Here is a 14,206-nt window from a genome sequence, read left to right on the forward strand (position 1 = left end):
GCGCCATTTCCGGAGAATTTCGCCCATGGTTCCAGATCTTTTACAGCGAACACTACAACAGACTAGTGAGAACATTTGGCACGTTCATCAGCAAAATCTAGACATTAATCTGCCTCTTTGCACAAATGTTTCTTATCAGTGTGAGAATAGCAACATAGATGATGGCAGACTTGCTTTCTATCAACATTCTTCCAATATGTTTTATCAGAGAGAAGGGATGGACTACAAAGCAATGTGAAAAGATTCAAATCTGGGAGTTGGTAACTTTTTGCACTACAGAATGTGATGGGAGATTACTTAAAACCCAAAATGTTTAAATTAAAAACACATTATTGTGTTATTTTTCTAATGTGCAGCAAGAGGGGCGGCACGGTGGCAAGGTGGTTAGTAGTGCAGCCTCATAGGCCAAGGACCCGGGTTCAATTCCAGCCTTCAGTCACTGTCTGTGTGGAGTTGTACGTTCTCCCTGTTTCTGTGTGAGTTTCTTCCTGGTGCCTCGGTTTCCTCCCAAAGTTCAAAGATGTGTGGGTTAGGTGGATTGGCCATGCTAAATTGTCCCTTAATATCCAGCGATATGCAGGTTAGGTCATGGGGTTACGGTGATAGGGCAGGATGGACAGGGGAGTGTAAATGGGTAGAGTGTTCATTCGAAGGGTTGGTGCAGACTCGATGGGTCAAATGGCCTCAATCTGCACTGTGGGAATTCAGTGATTCTGTGATTACTGCAGTGGCAGACACAATTACCACAGTGACAGACACCTTTACCACAGTGACAAGACACTATTACCACAGTGACAAGACACTATTACCACAGTGACAGATACTATTACCACAGTGACAGAGACACTATTACCACAGTAACAGATACTATAACCACAGTGACAGACACTATTACCACAGTGACAGAGACACTATTACCGCAGTGATAGACACTATTACCGCGTGACAGACGCTATTACTGCAGTGACAGACACAATTACCACAGTGACAGACACCTTTACCACAGTGACAAGACACTATTACCACAGTGACAGATACTTCGAAAGGAAACTATCCAGCCCCCTATGAGAGGTTTAAAAATGCTCTGACCACACATGACGGTGTGGTGTTAAAAGATACCCTTTATGTGGTTCCTGAACAGGACAGGAATCAACTGATTTGTTTATTCCATGACGGTCATGGACATCAGGGAATCGATCCCACTACAGCCCACCTCAGGCAGCTCTGCTGGTGGCCGAGTTTAAAGGACGATGTAAATCACTACATTGAGAATTGCCTTATCTGTGCCCAGAACAACCCGGACAGGTACGCAAAAAAGGCTCAGCTCAGTCACACCCGACCCGTTAATGGCCCCTGGACTAACCTCCAGATTGATTATGTAGGACCATTGCCCCCTTGCAGGAATGGTTATAAATATGTACTTGTGGTGATAGACACGTTTACAAAATGGGTGGAAGCATTCCCATCCAGAACAAACACGGCAAAGACCACAGCCAAGATCCTCACCCACCACATCTTTACGAGATGGGGACTCTCCCGCAGCATTGAATCGACCAAGGTTCCCATTTTACGGGACATGTCATGAAGAACGTCCTCACAATATTTGGCATTACCCAAAAATTCCACATTGCATACTACCCCCAGTCGAGTGGTATCGTGGAGCGCATGAATCGGACCCTAAAATCAACCCTCAGAAAATGGCTCAGCAAAACAACACTTGGGACTCAGTCCACCCTTTTGCGCTGATATTTTTGCGAAACACGGTTTCCACATCCACAGGTTACACCCCACACACCCTCATGAACGGACGCCCCATGAAAGGCTCAGAATTTTTATTCGGCTTAGACTTGACCAGCCCCGAAGTGACAGCCCTCACACACGAGAACGCAGTCAAACAATTAGTGGAGAATGTTAAAACGGCTCAGCTAGCAGCCGCAGTGAAAAATGGGCACAAGAAAGAAACAGAGCAAGGCCTGTTTCGATAAGACAGTGCATGCGACTGAGTTCAGTGTAGGACAGCAAGTCATGCTCCCTGTATACAACCCTAGCACATTCCTGTCACCTAAGTACTCGGGTCCGTACTCCATTGCGGACAAAGTAAGCCCTTCCGTCTACGAAATAAAATACCCCAATGGAAAGACTGCGTGGTTCCATATCAACCAGCTGAAAGCATATGGAACACAGTCTAACCACACACACGTCATGCTCGACGCAGCAGACCACGCCCCGCCCACAGCCAACGTAACCCTACCCTCCCCCAACAGGTCCAGCCCAGCTACGGACTCAACCTCGACTCCACCCCCGAAATATACACTCCGCCCCGGGACGCCTCACAGACTGCAGCAGCAGCGACAGCGACTGTGACTCAGACAATAACCACAGCGCGCCTCCCTACTATCCCCATGCAACAGGACTCACACCCAGCGAATCTGACCACGATTCGAGTGATCCCATCACGATCACTTTCCCAAACAAACCCCACCACCGACCTACAATGACGACCCCGATTCCGTCCCCACAGAACTCGACACCACCTATTGACACAGAGATAATTCGCACAGACTCGTCCGGAATGACGAGAGCGATCCAAAATCACACCATGCAGCCCTATCAGCCCTGATACGCTCGAGAGTTTGCCATCCGGGAGAAGATGACGACTTGGAGCCTGACTCCCAAAACAAGAACCCCTTTGCGACCCTGTTCGCAACCGATAACTGAGATGTCCAGATGATGATTTAAAAGGAACCGCTTGGGAGAAACGGTGTCCTTTCTGATGGAACCTGCAGCATGTTTTATGTTGTTTGTAGTGTTTTGTTAAATGTTGTATGTCAGACCGGAAATTTTTTTTCCACGGCCCCACGCCTTTTCGACCGAAACCTCTGAGAATTTGTCCGCAGAGACTTGTTAATATCCCAGACGCCAGTTCAGAGGAACTCGTCTGTCGACGGAAACACAGACCCCCGTTCGTAACTACTCTTCTGATTCGAGGAAGGAACCAATACGGCAGCCCCCCACGATGACTACATTTCTTGCCCGTTCTTGCCGGCTGCTCGGGCAGTGGAGAAACGGCATTGGGACCCGCCCTGCCTGGGAACCCCCCCTCTGGTCAGCTACGCTCGGGTAGGGCACACACGGCATTGGTCGCCGTCCTACCCGGGGATTCCATCCAAATCTTACCTGTCGCGGCCCATACACACCTCATTTCGTCAAGTTTTGTTCAAAATGTTTTCTTTTGTTTTCTGGTGACCCTTAGGTTGCCAACCTAATGCTATTTACATCCTCAAACATTTGGATGGTAAATCGTACAGTCTGCGAGACGGCTCGCCCTGGTTCATTATTTGTAAGTGTGTCTTGTCCTGAAATTCGGTTTTTGGAAAAGAAAAATGAGGGAGTCACACATAGTGACCAATTATAAAGGGAGTAATTGGCACTAAAGGACAGACAGGCTATCATACGAGATATCAAACCAAGATAGTAACAGACACTATGCTTGATCACACAGAACTCCAGAAGCTCCAGGACAAGAGAAGAGAAAAGAAGAAAAGAAAGAGAGAAGAAGAACCATGAGGACATCCTCCGCGTGGCTCATAACCCTAATGGACATTTGGTTGTGTGTGAACGCGAACCCCCTGACCTCAACTCCCCCAGCCGTTAATGATTCACTTCCCCACAGTACACAGAGCCCAGTCACAAGCGACACCACACCATCTTGGTGTGACAGGTTTATAACCTGGTACTCCCTGTCCTACGTGATAGAATCCCTTTTGGTATTGGTGATACTCTGCTGCATCGGGCAGACTATTCGTCTGAGAAAATGGAGGAGAGCCTACCGCGCTCGCACCCCGGTATATAGAATAAGATCCCCTATTTTCGGATACGAACAGACCCCCGACCCCCACGACCCATAATAAAGAGCATTCGTTTGCGTTTTTTGTTGTGAATAAAGAAATGTTCATGAGCAATTGTACAATCCGGAGCTTGACTGCCAAGCCAGAAAATGTGTTTAAAACTGCTATGATTTTGTTTGTATGGTTTAGGAAGTTAGTGTGATGAAATGTTTGAGTGAGTGTAGTATATTAAGGATAGTTAGAGGTTCCCATTTTTTTTGTTTTGTAATGCATGTCCCTGTTTGACATAGCGCCCCTCAGAATGGTCAGTTAACTTTTTTTGCATAGATATGGTCAGTGTAGAGGCCATAGAAGAGTGCTCGCTGGGTCAGGGAATGAAAACCAACACAGTTATGTGATCCTTCACGCTTCGCGTTAGGATCACAAGGAGGGTGTGTAGCCACCTGGGTTGGCCAACTGCCGATGTAAAATGGAGAACAGCAAAGGCTGCAGGGAAATTCAGCCAACACAGGCAGAAACCAGCAGGTGCAAGTTTACTGTGTATTAAACTCTGCAAAAGCCCAGACAGCATCGATACAAGCAGCCATCTGCATAATAAGGTAGCAGCCACCTACATACTAATAAGCAATCCCCGGGAACAATCGCAACATTTGGACAAACAAATCTGAGCCAGACTCCCTGGCGCCAGCAGGAGCCAACACAAAAAAGGTTAACGGACACCTCAAGACCGCCCATCGATCAGGGAACTGCTCCAGTATTGGAGAAATCGAACCAAGTGATTGGAACGAAGTCCAATCACCTGGAACCAGGTACAGGGTCCGCTCCGAAAGGCGGGAAGCCCCTGGGGACTATAAAGTTAAGCCCCCAAGCTCAAATCGTTCTTCTTGACCGGGTCACTCAGCAACACAAATCAACCTTGACCGTGACCGGTTCAACTGCCGCCGAGATCCAGTAAGTCTTAAGTCAACGCTCGCTACGAGATAGGTGCTCCTAGCTACCAATCCGTACCAACTTCGAATCCCGCAGACTCAGAACCCGAACGAAAGGCTATTTGTTCCCCTGACCTGGTGGGCCAGTCCGAAGCTAAGTATAGGCCTGTTGGTTGTAGAAGTGGCTTAGACGTAGAATTTATGCATGACTGGCGATTACTGTGTATAATAAATGTGCTTTGATTTGAATCTTACTAATCGATGTATTGAGTTATTGATCATTACTTGAACTTGAACCTCGTGGCGGTATCATAAAGATACCTGGCAACTCGAGAGCAAAGGTTATAAAACAGAGCCAATTGAACTAACCAAAAGTTAGCAACACAGGCACTATTACCGCAGTGACAGACGCTATTACTGCAGTGACAGGCACTATTACTGCAGTGACAGACACTATTGCCACAGTGAGACACTATTACCACAGTGATAGACATTATTACCACAGTGACAGACACTATTACTGCAATGACAGAGACACTGTTACCACAGTGACTGACACTATTACCACAGTGACAGACATTATTACCAGTGGCAGACACACACTATTACCGCAGTGACAGTCACTATTACCACAGTGACAGACACTATTACCGAAGTGACACACACTATTATGACAGTGACACTATTACTACAGTGACAGACGCTATTACCATAGTGACAGACACTATTAGAACAGTGACCGAAACCAAAAGAGAAAATGCTGGAAAATCTCAGCAGGTCTGGCAGCATCTGTAGGGAGAGAAAAGATCTTACTTTTCGAGTCCAGATAACACTTTGTCAAAGCTTTGTCAGAGCTGGACTCGAAACGTTAGCTCTTTTCTATCCCTACAGATGCTGCCAGACCTGCTGAGATTTTCAAGCATTTTCTCTTTTGGTTTCAGATTCCAGCTTCGGCATTAATTTGCTTTTTTCCATAGTGACAGACATTATTACCTCAGTGACAGAGACACTATTACCACAGTGACAGACACTATTACCACAGTGACAGATACACTATTACCACAGTAACAGATACTATGACCACAGTGACAGACACGATTACTACAGTGACAGACACAATTACCACAGTGACAGACACAATTACCACAGTGACAGACACCTTTACCACAGTGACAAGACACCATTACCACAGTGACAGATACTATTACCACGGTGACAGAGACACTATTACCGCAGTGACAGGCACTATTACCGCAGTGACAGACGCTATTACTGCAGTGACAGACACTATTACCGCAGTGGCAGACACTATTGCCACAGTGACAGACACTATTACCACAGTAATAGACATTAATACCACCGTCACAGTCACTATTACCGCAGTGACAGTCACTATTACCAGTGACACGATTACCGAAGTGACACACACTATTATGACAGTGACACTATTACTACAGTGACAGACACTATTACCATAGTGACAGACACTATTAGAATAGTGCCAGAAACCAAAAAAGAGAAAATGCTGGAAAATCTCAGCAGGCCTGGCAGTATCTGTAGGGAGAGAAAAGAGCTCATGTTTCGAGAACAGATAACACTTTGTTAAAGCTTTGTCAGAGCTGGACTCGAAACATTAGCTCTTTTCTATCCCTACAGATGCTGCCAGACCTGCTGAGATTTTCGAGCATTTTCTCTTTTGGTTTCAGATTCCAGCTTCGACAGTAATTTGCTTTTTTCCATAGTGACAGACATTATTACCTCAGTGACGGAGACACTATTACCACAGTGACAGTCACTATTACCACAGTGACAGAGACACTATTACCACAGTAACAGATATTATAACCACAGTGACAGACATTATTACCACAGTGACAGAGACACTATTACCATAGCGACACACAATAAACACAGTGGCACACATTATTACCACAGTGACACACACTATGACAGCGACACTATTGCCACAGTGACAGACACTATTATGACAGTGACAAGAGGGCAGTACGGTGGCGCAGTGGGTTATCCCTGCTGCCTCACGGCGCCGAAGTCCCAGGTTCAAATCCCGGCTCTGGGTCACTGTCCATGTGGAGTTTGCACATTCTCCCCGTGTTTGCGTGGGTTTCGCCCCCACAACCCAAAGATGTGCAGTGTAGGTGGATTGGCCATGCTAAATCACTCCTTAATTGGAAAAAATTAATTGGGTACTCTAAATTTATTTTTTAAAAATGACAGTGACATGATTACCATAGTGACAGCCACTATTACCACAGTGACAGCCACTATTACCATCATGACAGACACTATTACCAGTGACAGACACTATTACCACAGTAACAGACACTATTACCAGTGACAGGCATTATTACTATAGTGACAGCCACTATTACCACCATGACAGACACTATTACCAGTGACAGACATTATTACCACAGTGACAGCGACAGTGTTACAAGTGAGACATTATTACCACAATGACAGACATTATTACCACAATGACATATTATTACCAGTGGATGACACTATTACCACAGTGATAGTCACTATTACCGCAGTGACAGACATTAAGGGCAGCACGGTAGCATTGTGGATAGCACAATTGCTTCGCAGCTCCAGGGTCCCAGGTTCGATTCCGGCTTGGGTCACTGTCTGTGCGGAGTCTGTACATCCTTCCCGTGTGTGCGTGGGTTTCCTCCGGGTGCTCCGGTTTCCTCCCTCAGTCCAAAGATGTGCGGGTTAGGTGGATTGGTCATGATAAATTGCCCTTAGTGTCCAAAATTGCCCTTAGTGTTGGGTGGGATTACTGGGTTATGGGGATAGGATGGAGGTGCTGAACATGGGTAGAGTGCTCTTTCCAAGAGCTGGTGCAGACTCGATGGGCCGAATGGCCTCCTTCTGCACTGTAAATTCTATGATTACCACAGTGACAGACACCTTTACCATAGTAAGAGATAGTATTACCAGTGAGTCACTATTACCGCAATGACAGACATTATTACGAGTGAGACAGGATTAACACAGTGATGACATTATTGCCAGTGACAGACACAATTACCACATGTTGTTAGGTAATTTGGACAATCGGAATTCTCCCTCAGCGTACCTGAACAGGCGCCAGAGTGTGGTGACGAGGGGCTTTTCGCAATGACTTCATTGCAGTGTTAATGTAAGCCTACTTGTGACAATAAAGATGGTTATTATTCCCACACTGTGATATAGGGGGCGCGGCCAGGTGGCGCTGGCTCGCATCTGCTCTCAGTTTGATGTTTGTGTTTTTGAGCGCGGCCCGGCACGGGTGGAGTCTGCGCAATGCCGCCCGCGGTACTGGGCATGCGCCTCAACGGAAACGTTGTCTGTCTTTCTAGCTGGCTGTACAGTGCGCGCGTGCGCGGTGTAAGCTCATAGCGGTCTGCGCTCTGGGGATTAAAGGTGAGTGGGACAAAATAGAGCGAATGAGAAATAGATCAAATTGTGTGGAAGAGAAGTGTTTTCAAAGGAATAGAGTCTGTATCTGAAAACCCCCAAAAAAAGAATAATATAAATTGTGAGTGTGAGAGAGAATGTGAGAGAGAATGTGTGTGAGGGTGTGTGTAAGATAGTGTGTGTGAGTGTGAGAGAGAATGTGAGTGTGAGAGAGTGTGTGTGAGTGTGAGAGAGAATGTGTGAGAGAGAATGTGAGTGTGTGAGAGAGAATGTGTGTGAGAGTGTGTCAGAGAGTGTGTGTGAGTGTGAGAGAGAATGTGTGTGAGAGTGTGTGTGAGTGTGTGAGAGAGTGTGTGTGAGTGTGTGAGAGAATGTGTGTGAGAGTGTGAGAGAAAATGTGTGTGAGAGTGTGTGAGAGAGTATGTGTGAGAGAGTGTGTGAGAGAGAATGTGTGAGTGTGTTGAGCGAGTGTGTGTGAGAGAATGTGTCTGAGAGTGCGTGAGAGAGTGTGTGTGAGTGTGAGAGTGTGTGGGTGAGTGTGTTTGAGAGTGTGTGAGAGAGAGTGTGTGAGAATGTGAGTGAGAGAAAATGTGAGTGTGAGTGTGAGAGAGTGAGTATGTGAGAGAGTGAGTGTGAGAGAGTGTGTTTGTGAGAGTATGTGAGAGAGAGTGTGTGAGAGAGAGTTTGTGTGAGAGAGAGTGTGTGAGAGAGAATGTGAGTGTGTGTGAGAGAGTGTGTTTGAGAGTGTGTGAGAATGTGAGTGTGAAAGAGAGTGTGTGTGTGAGAGGGAGTGTGTGTGAGAGAAAATGTGAGAGTGTGACAGAAAGTGTGTGTGAGAGAGAATGTGAGAGTGTGTGTGTGAGAGAGTGTGTGTGAGAGAGTGTGTGATAGAGTGTGTGTGAGAGAGAATGTGAGAGTGGGAGTGAGAATGTGTGAGAGAGAGTGCGTGTGTGAGAGATGGCGTGTGAGAGAGAATGTGAGAGTGTATGTGAGAGAGTGTGTGAGAGAATGTGAGTGTCTGTGAGCGAGTGTGTGAGAGCGTGTGTGAGAGTGTGTGTGTCTGTGAGAGAGAGAGTGTGTGTGTGAGAGAGTGTGTGTGTGAGAGAGAGTGTGTGTGAGTGAGTGTGTGTGAGTGTGTGAGAGAGAATGTGAGAGTGTGTGAGAGAGAGAATGTGTGTTTGTGAGAGAAAATGTGTGTGAGAGAGAATGTGAGAGTGTGTGAGAGAGAATGTGAGAGTGTGTGAGAGAGTGTGTGAGAGAGAGAATGTGAGTGTGTGAGAGAAAATGTGTGTGAGAGAGAATGTGAGAGTGTGAGAGAGTGTGTGAGTGTGTGTGAGAGAGTGTGTGTGTCTGTGAGAGAGAGAGTGTGTGTGTGAGAGAGTGTGTGAGTGAGAGAGTGTGTGTGAGAGAGTGAGTGTGTGTGAGAGTGTGTGAGAGAGAATGTGAGAGTGTGTGAGAGAGAGAATGTGAGTGTGTGTGAGAGAAAATGTGTGTGAGAGAGAATGTGAGAGTGTGTGAGAGAGAGTGTGTGAGAGAGAATGTGAGAGTGTGTGAGAGAGTGTGTGAGAGAGAATGTGAGTGTGTGTGAGAGAGAATGTGTGTGAGAGAGAATGTGAGAGCGTGTGAGAGAGAATGTGTGAGAGAGTGTGTGAGAGAGAATGTGTGTCTGTGTGAGGGAGAATGTGTGTGGGAGAGAATGTGAGATTGTGTGTGAGAGAGAATGTGTGTATGTGAGTGAGTGCGTGTGAGAGAGTGAGAGTGTGTGAGAGAGAGTGTGTGTGAGAGAGAATGAGAGAGTGAGTGTGTGTGAGAGTGTGTGTGAGAGAGAATGTGAGAGTGCGTGAGAGAGAGTGTGTGAGAGAGAATGTGAGAGTGTGTGAGAGTGTGTGAGAGAGAATGTGAGTGTGTGTGAAAGAGAATGTGAGAGTGTGTGTGTGAGAGAGTGTGTGATCGAGTGTGTGTGAGAGAGAATGTGAGAGTGGGAGTGAGAATGTGTGAGAGAGAGTGCGTGTGTGAGAGATGGCGTGTGAGAGAGAATGTGAGAGTATGTGAGAGAGTGTGAAAGAATGTGAGTGTGTGTGAGCGAGTGTGTGTGAGCGAGTGTGTGAGAGCATGTGTGAGAGTGTGTGTGTCTGTGAGAGAGAGTGTGTGAGAGAGTGTGTGTGAGAGAGAGTGTGTGTGAGAGAGTGAGTGTGTGTGAGAGAGTGTGAGAGAGAATGTGAGACTGTGTGAGAGAGTGTGTGAGAGAGAGAATGTGAGTGTGTGTGAGAGAAAATGTGTGTGAGAGAGAATGTGAGAGTGTGTGAGAGAGAATGTGAGAGAGTGAGTGTGTGTGAGAGAGAATGTGAGAGAGGGAAAGTGTGAGAGAGAGTGTGTGTGAGAGAGAATGTGAGAGTGTATGTGAGAGTGTGAGAGTGTGTGTGAGAAAGTGTGTAAGAGAATGTGTGAGAGTGTGAGACAGTGTGTGTGAGAGAGAATGTGTGTGAGTGTGTGTGAGAGTGTGAGAGTGTGTGTGAGAGAGTGTGTGTGAGAAAGTGTGTGAGCGAGTATGTGTGAGAGAGTGTGAGAGAGAATGTGTGAGAGAATGTGTGAGAGTGTGTGTGAGCGATTGTGTGTGACAGAATGTGTGTGAGAGTGCGTGAGAGAGTGTGTGTGAGTGTGAGAGAGAGTGTGTGGGTGAGTGTGTTTGAGAGTGTGTGAGAGAGAGTGTGTGAGAATGTGAGTGAGAGAAAACGTGAGTGTGTGAGAGTGTAAGTGTGAGAGAGTGTGTTTGTGAGAGTATGTGAGAGAGAGTGTGTGTGAGAGATAGTTTGTGTGAGAGAGAGTGTGTGAGAGAGAATGTGAGTGTGTGTGAGAGAGTGTGTGAGAGAGAGTGTGTGAGAATGTGAGTGTGAAAGAGAGTGTGTGTGTGAGAGGGAGTGTGTGTGAGAGAAAATGTGAGAGTGTGTGACAGAAAGTGTGTGTGAGAGTGTGTGTGTGAGAGAGTGTGTGATAGAGTGTGTGTGAGAGAGAATGTGAGAGTGGGAGTGAGAATGTGTGAGAGAGAGTGCGTGTGTGAGAGATGGCGTGTGAGAGAGAATGTGAGAGTGTATGTGAGAGAGTGTGTGAGAGAATGTGAGTGTGTGAGCGAGTGTGTGTGAGCGAGTGTGTGAGAGCATGTGTGAGAGTGTGTGTGTCTGTGAGAGAGAGAGTGTGTGTGTGTGAGAGAGTGTGTGTGAGAGAGTGTGTGTGAGAGAGTGAGTGTGTGTGAGAGTGTGTGAGAGAGAATGTGAGAGTGTGTGAGAGAGTGTGTGAAAGAGAGAATGTGAGTGTGTGTGAGAGAAAATGTGTGTGAGAGAGAATGTGAGAGTGTGTGAGAGAGAATGTGAGAGTGTGTGAGAGAGAGAATGTGAGTGTGTGTGAGAGAAAATGTGTGTGAGAGAGAATGTGAGAGTGTGTGAGAGTGTGTGTGAGAGAGTGTGTGTCTGTGAGAGAGAGAGAGTGTGTGTGAGAGAGAGTGTGTGTGAGAGAGTGAGTGTGTGTGAGAGTGTGTGAGAGAGAATGTGAGAGTGTGAGAGAGAGAATGTGAGTGTGTGTGAGAGAAAATGTGTGTGAGAGAGAATGTGAGAGTGTGTGAGAGAGAGTGTGTGAGAGAGAATGTGAGAGTGTGTGAGAGAGTGTGTGAGAGAGAGAATGTGAGTGTGTGTGAGAGAGAATGTGTGTGAGAGAGAATGTGAGAGTGTGTGAGAGAGTGTGTGAGAGAGAATGTGTGTCTGTGTGAGGGAGAATGTGTGTGAGAGAGAATGTGAGTGTGTGTGAGAGAAAATGTGTGTGAGAATGTGAGAGTGTGTGAGAGAGAGTGTGTGAGAGAATGTGAGAGTGTGTGAGAGAGTGTGTGAGAGAGAGAATGTGAGTGTGTGTGAGAGAGAATGTGTGTGAGAGAGAATGTGAGAGTGTGTGAGAGAGAATGTGTGAGAGCATGTGTGAGAGTGTGTGTGTCTGTGAGAGAGAGAGTGTGTGTGAGAGAGTGTGTGTGAGAGAGAGTGTGTGTGAGAGAGTGAGTGTGTGTGAGAGTGTGTGAGAGAGAATGTGAGAGTGTGTGAGAGAGTGTGTGAGAGAGAGAATGTGAGTGTGTGTGAGAGAAAATGTGTGTGAGAGAGAATGTGAGAGTGTGTGAGAGAGAATGTGAGAGAGTGTGTGTGAGAGAGAATGTGAGAGAGGGAAAGTGTGAGAGAGAGTGTGTGTGAGAGAGAATGTGAGAGTGTATGTGAGAGTGTGAGAGTGTGTGTGAGAAAGTGTGTAAGAGAATGTGTGAGAGTGTGAGAGAGAATGTGTGTGAGAGTGTGTGTGAGAGTGTGAGAGAGTGTGTGTGAGAGAGTGTGTGTGAGAAAGTGTGTGAGCGAGTATGTGTGAGAGAGTGTGAGAGAGAATGTGTGAGAGAATGTGTGAGAGAGTGTGTGTGAGCGATTGTGTGTGACAGAATGTGTGTGAGAGTGCGTGAGAGAGTGTGTGTGAGTGTGAGAGAGAGTGTGTGGGTGAGTGTGTTTGAGAGTGTGTGAGAGAGAGTGTGTGAGAATGTGAGTGAGAGAAAATGTGAGTGTGTGAGAGTGTAAGTGTGAGAGAGTGTGTTTGTGAGAGTATGTGAGAGAGAGTGTGTGTGAGAGAGAGTTTGTGTGAGAGAGAGTGTGTGAGAGAGAATGTGAGTGTGTGTGAGAGAGTGTGTGAGAGAGAGTGTGTGAGAATGTGAGTGTGAAAGAGAGTGTGTGTGTGAGAGGGAGTGTGTGTGAGAGAAAATGTGAGAGTGTGTGACAGAAAGTGTGTGAGAGAGAATGTGAGAGTGTGTGTGTGAGAGAGTGTGTGATAGAGTGTGTGAGAGTGGGAGTGAGAATGTGTGAGAGAGAGTGCGTGTGTGAGAGATGGCGTGTGAGAGAGAATGTGAGAGTGTATGTGAGAGAGTGTGTGAGAGAATGTGAGTGTGTGTGAGCGAGTGTGTGAGCGAGTGTGTGAGAGCATGTGTGAGAGTGTGTGTGTCTGTGAGAGAGAGAGTGTGTGTGTGTGAGAGAGTGTGTGTGAGAGAGAGTGTGTGTGAGAGAGTGAGTGTGTGTGAGAGTGTGTGAGAGAGAATGTGAGAGTGTGTGAGAGAGTGTGTGAAAGAGAGAATGTGAGTGTGTGTGAGAGAAAATGTGTGTGAGAGAGAATGTGAGAGTGTGTGAGAGAGAGAATGTGAGTGTGTGTGAGAGAAAATGTGTGTGAGAGAGAATGTGAGAGTGTGTGAGAGTGTGTGTGAGAGAGTGTGTGTCTGTGAGAGAGAGAGAGTGTGTGTGAGAGAGAGTGTGTGTGAGAGAGTGAGTGTGTGTGAGAGTGTGTGAGAGAGAATGTGAGAGTGTGTGAGAGAGAGAATGTGAGTGTGTGTGAGAGAAAATGTGTGTGAGAGAGAATGTGAGAGTGTGTGAGAGAGAGTGTGTGAGAGAGAATGTGAGAGTGTGTGAGAGAGTGTGTGAGAGAGAGAATGTGAGTGTGTGTGAGAGAGAATGTGTGTGAGAGAGAATGTGAGAGTGTGTGAGAGAGAATGTGTGAGAGCATGTGTGAGAGTGTGTGTGTCTGTGAGAGAGAGAGTGTGTGTGAGAGAGTGTGTGTGAGAGAGATTGTGTGTGAGAGAGTGAGTGTGTGTGAGAGTGTGTGAGAGAGAATGTGAGAGTGTGTGAGAGAGTGTGTGAGAGAGAGAATGTGAGTGTGTGTGAGAGAAAATGTGTGTGAGAGAGAATGTGAGAGTGTGTGAGAGAGAATGTGAGAGAGTGAGTGTGTGTGAGAGAGAATGTGAGAGAGGGAAAGTGTGAGAGAGAGTGTGTGTGAGAGAGAATGTGAGAGTGTATGTGAGAGTGTGAGAGTGTGTGTGAGAAAGTGTGTAAGAGAATGTGTGAGAGTGTGAGACAGTGTGTGTGAGAGAGAATGTGTGTGAGAGTGTGAGAGAGTGTGTGTGAGAGAGTGTGTGTGAGAAAGTGTGTGAGCGAGTATGTGTGAGAGAGT

The 14,206-nt window shown here is 46.6% G+C and overlaps 1 protein-coding gene across 1 annotated transcript in view; it reads left to right on the plus strand.

Annotated features, from left to right (window-relative positions):
• Positions 1–8,141: 8,141 nt before the first annotated feature.
• Positions 8,142–14,206, plus strand: part of LOC140430953 (CD59 glycoprotein-like) — a 138,115-nt gene continuing 132,050 nt past the window's right edge. The window contains exon 1 of the mRNA XM_072518791.1: positions 8,142–8,206. The gene's annotated coding sequence lies outside the window, so the exon portion shown is untranslated. The remainder of the gene's footprint in view (positions 8,207–14,206) is intronic.

Source organism: Scyliorhinus torazame, chromosome 10 (assembly GCF_047496885.1).
Source record: "Scyliorhinus torazame isolate Kashiwa2021f chromosome 10, sScyTor2.1, whole genome shotgun sequence".
In the NCBI taxonomy this organism is placed as follows: Eukaryota; Metazoa; Chordata; class Chondrichthyes; order Carcharhiniformes; family Scyliorhinidae; genus Scyliorhinus; species Scyliorhinus torazame.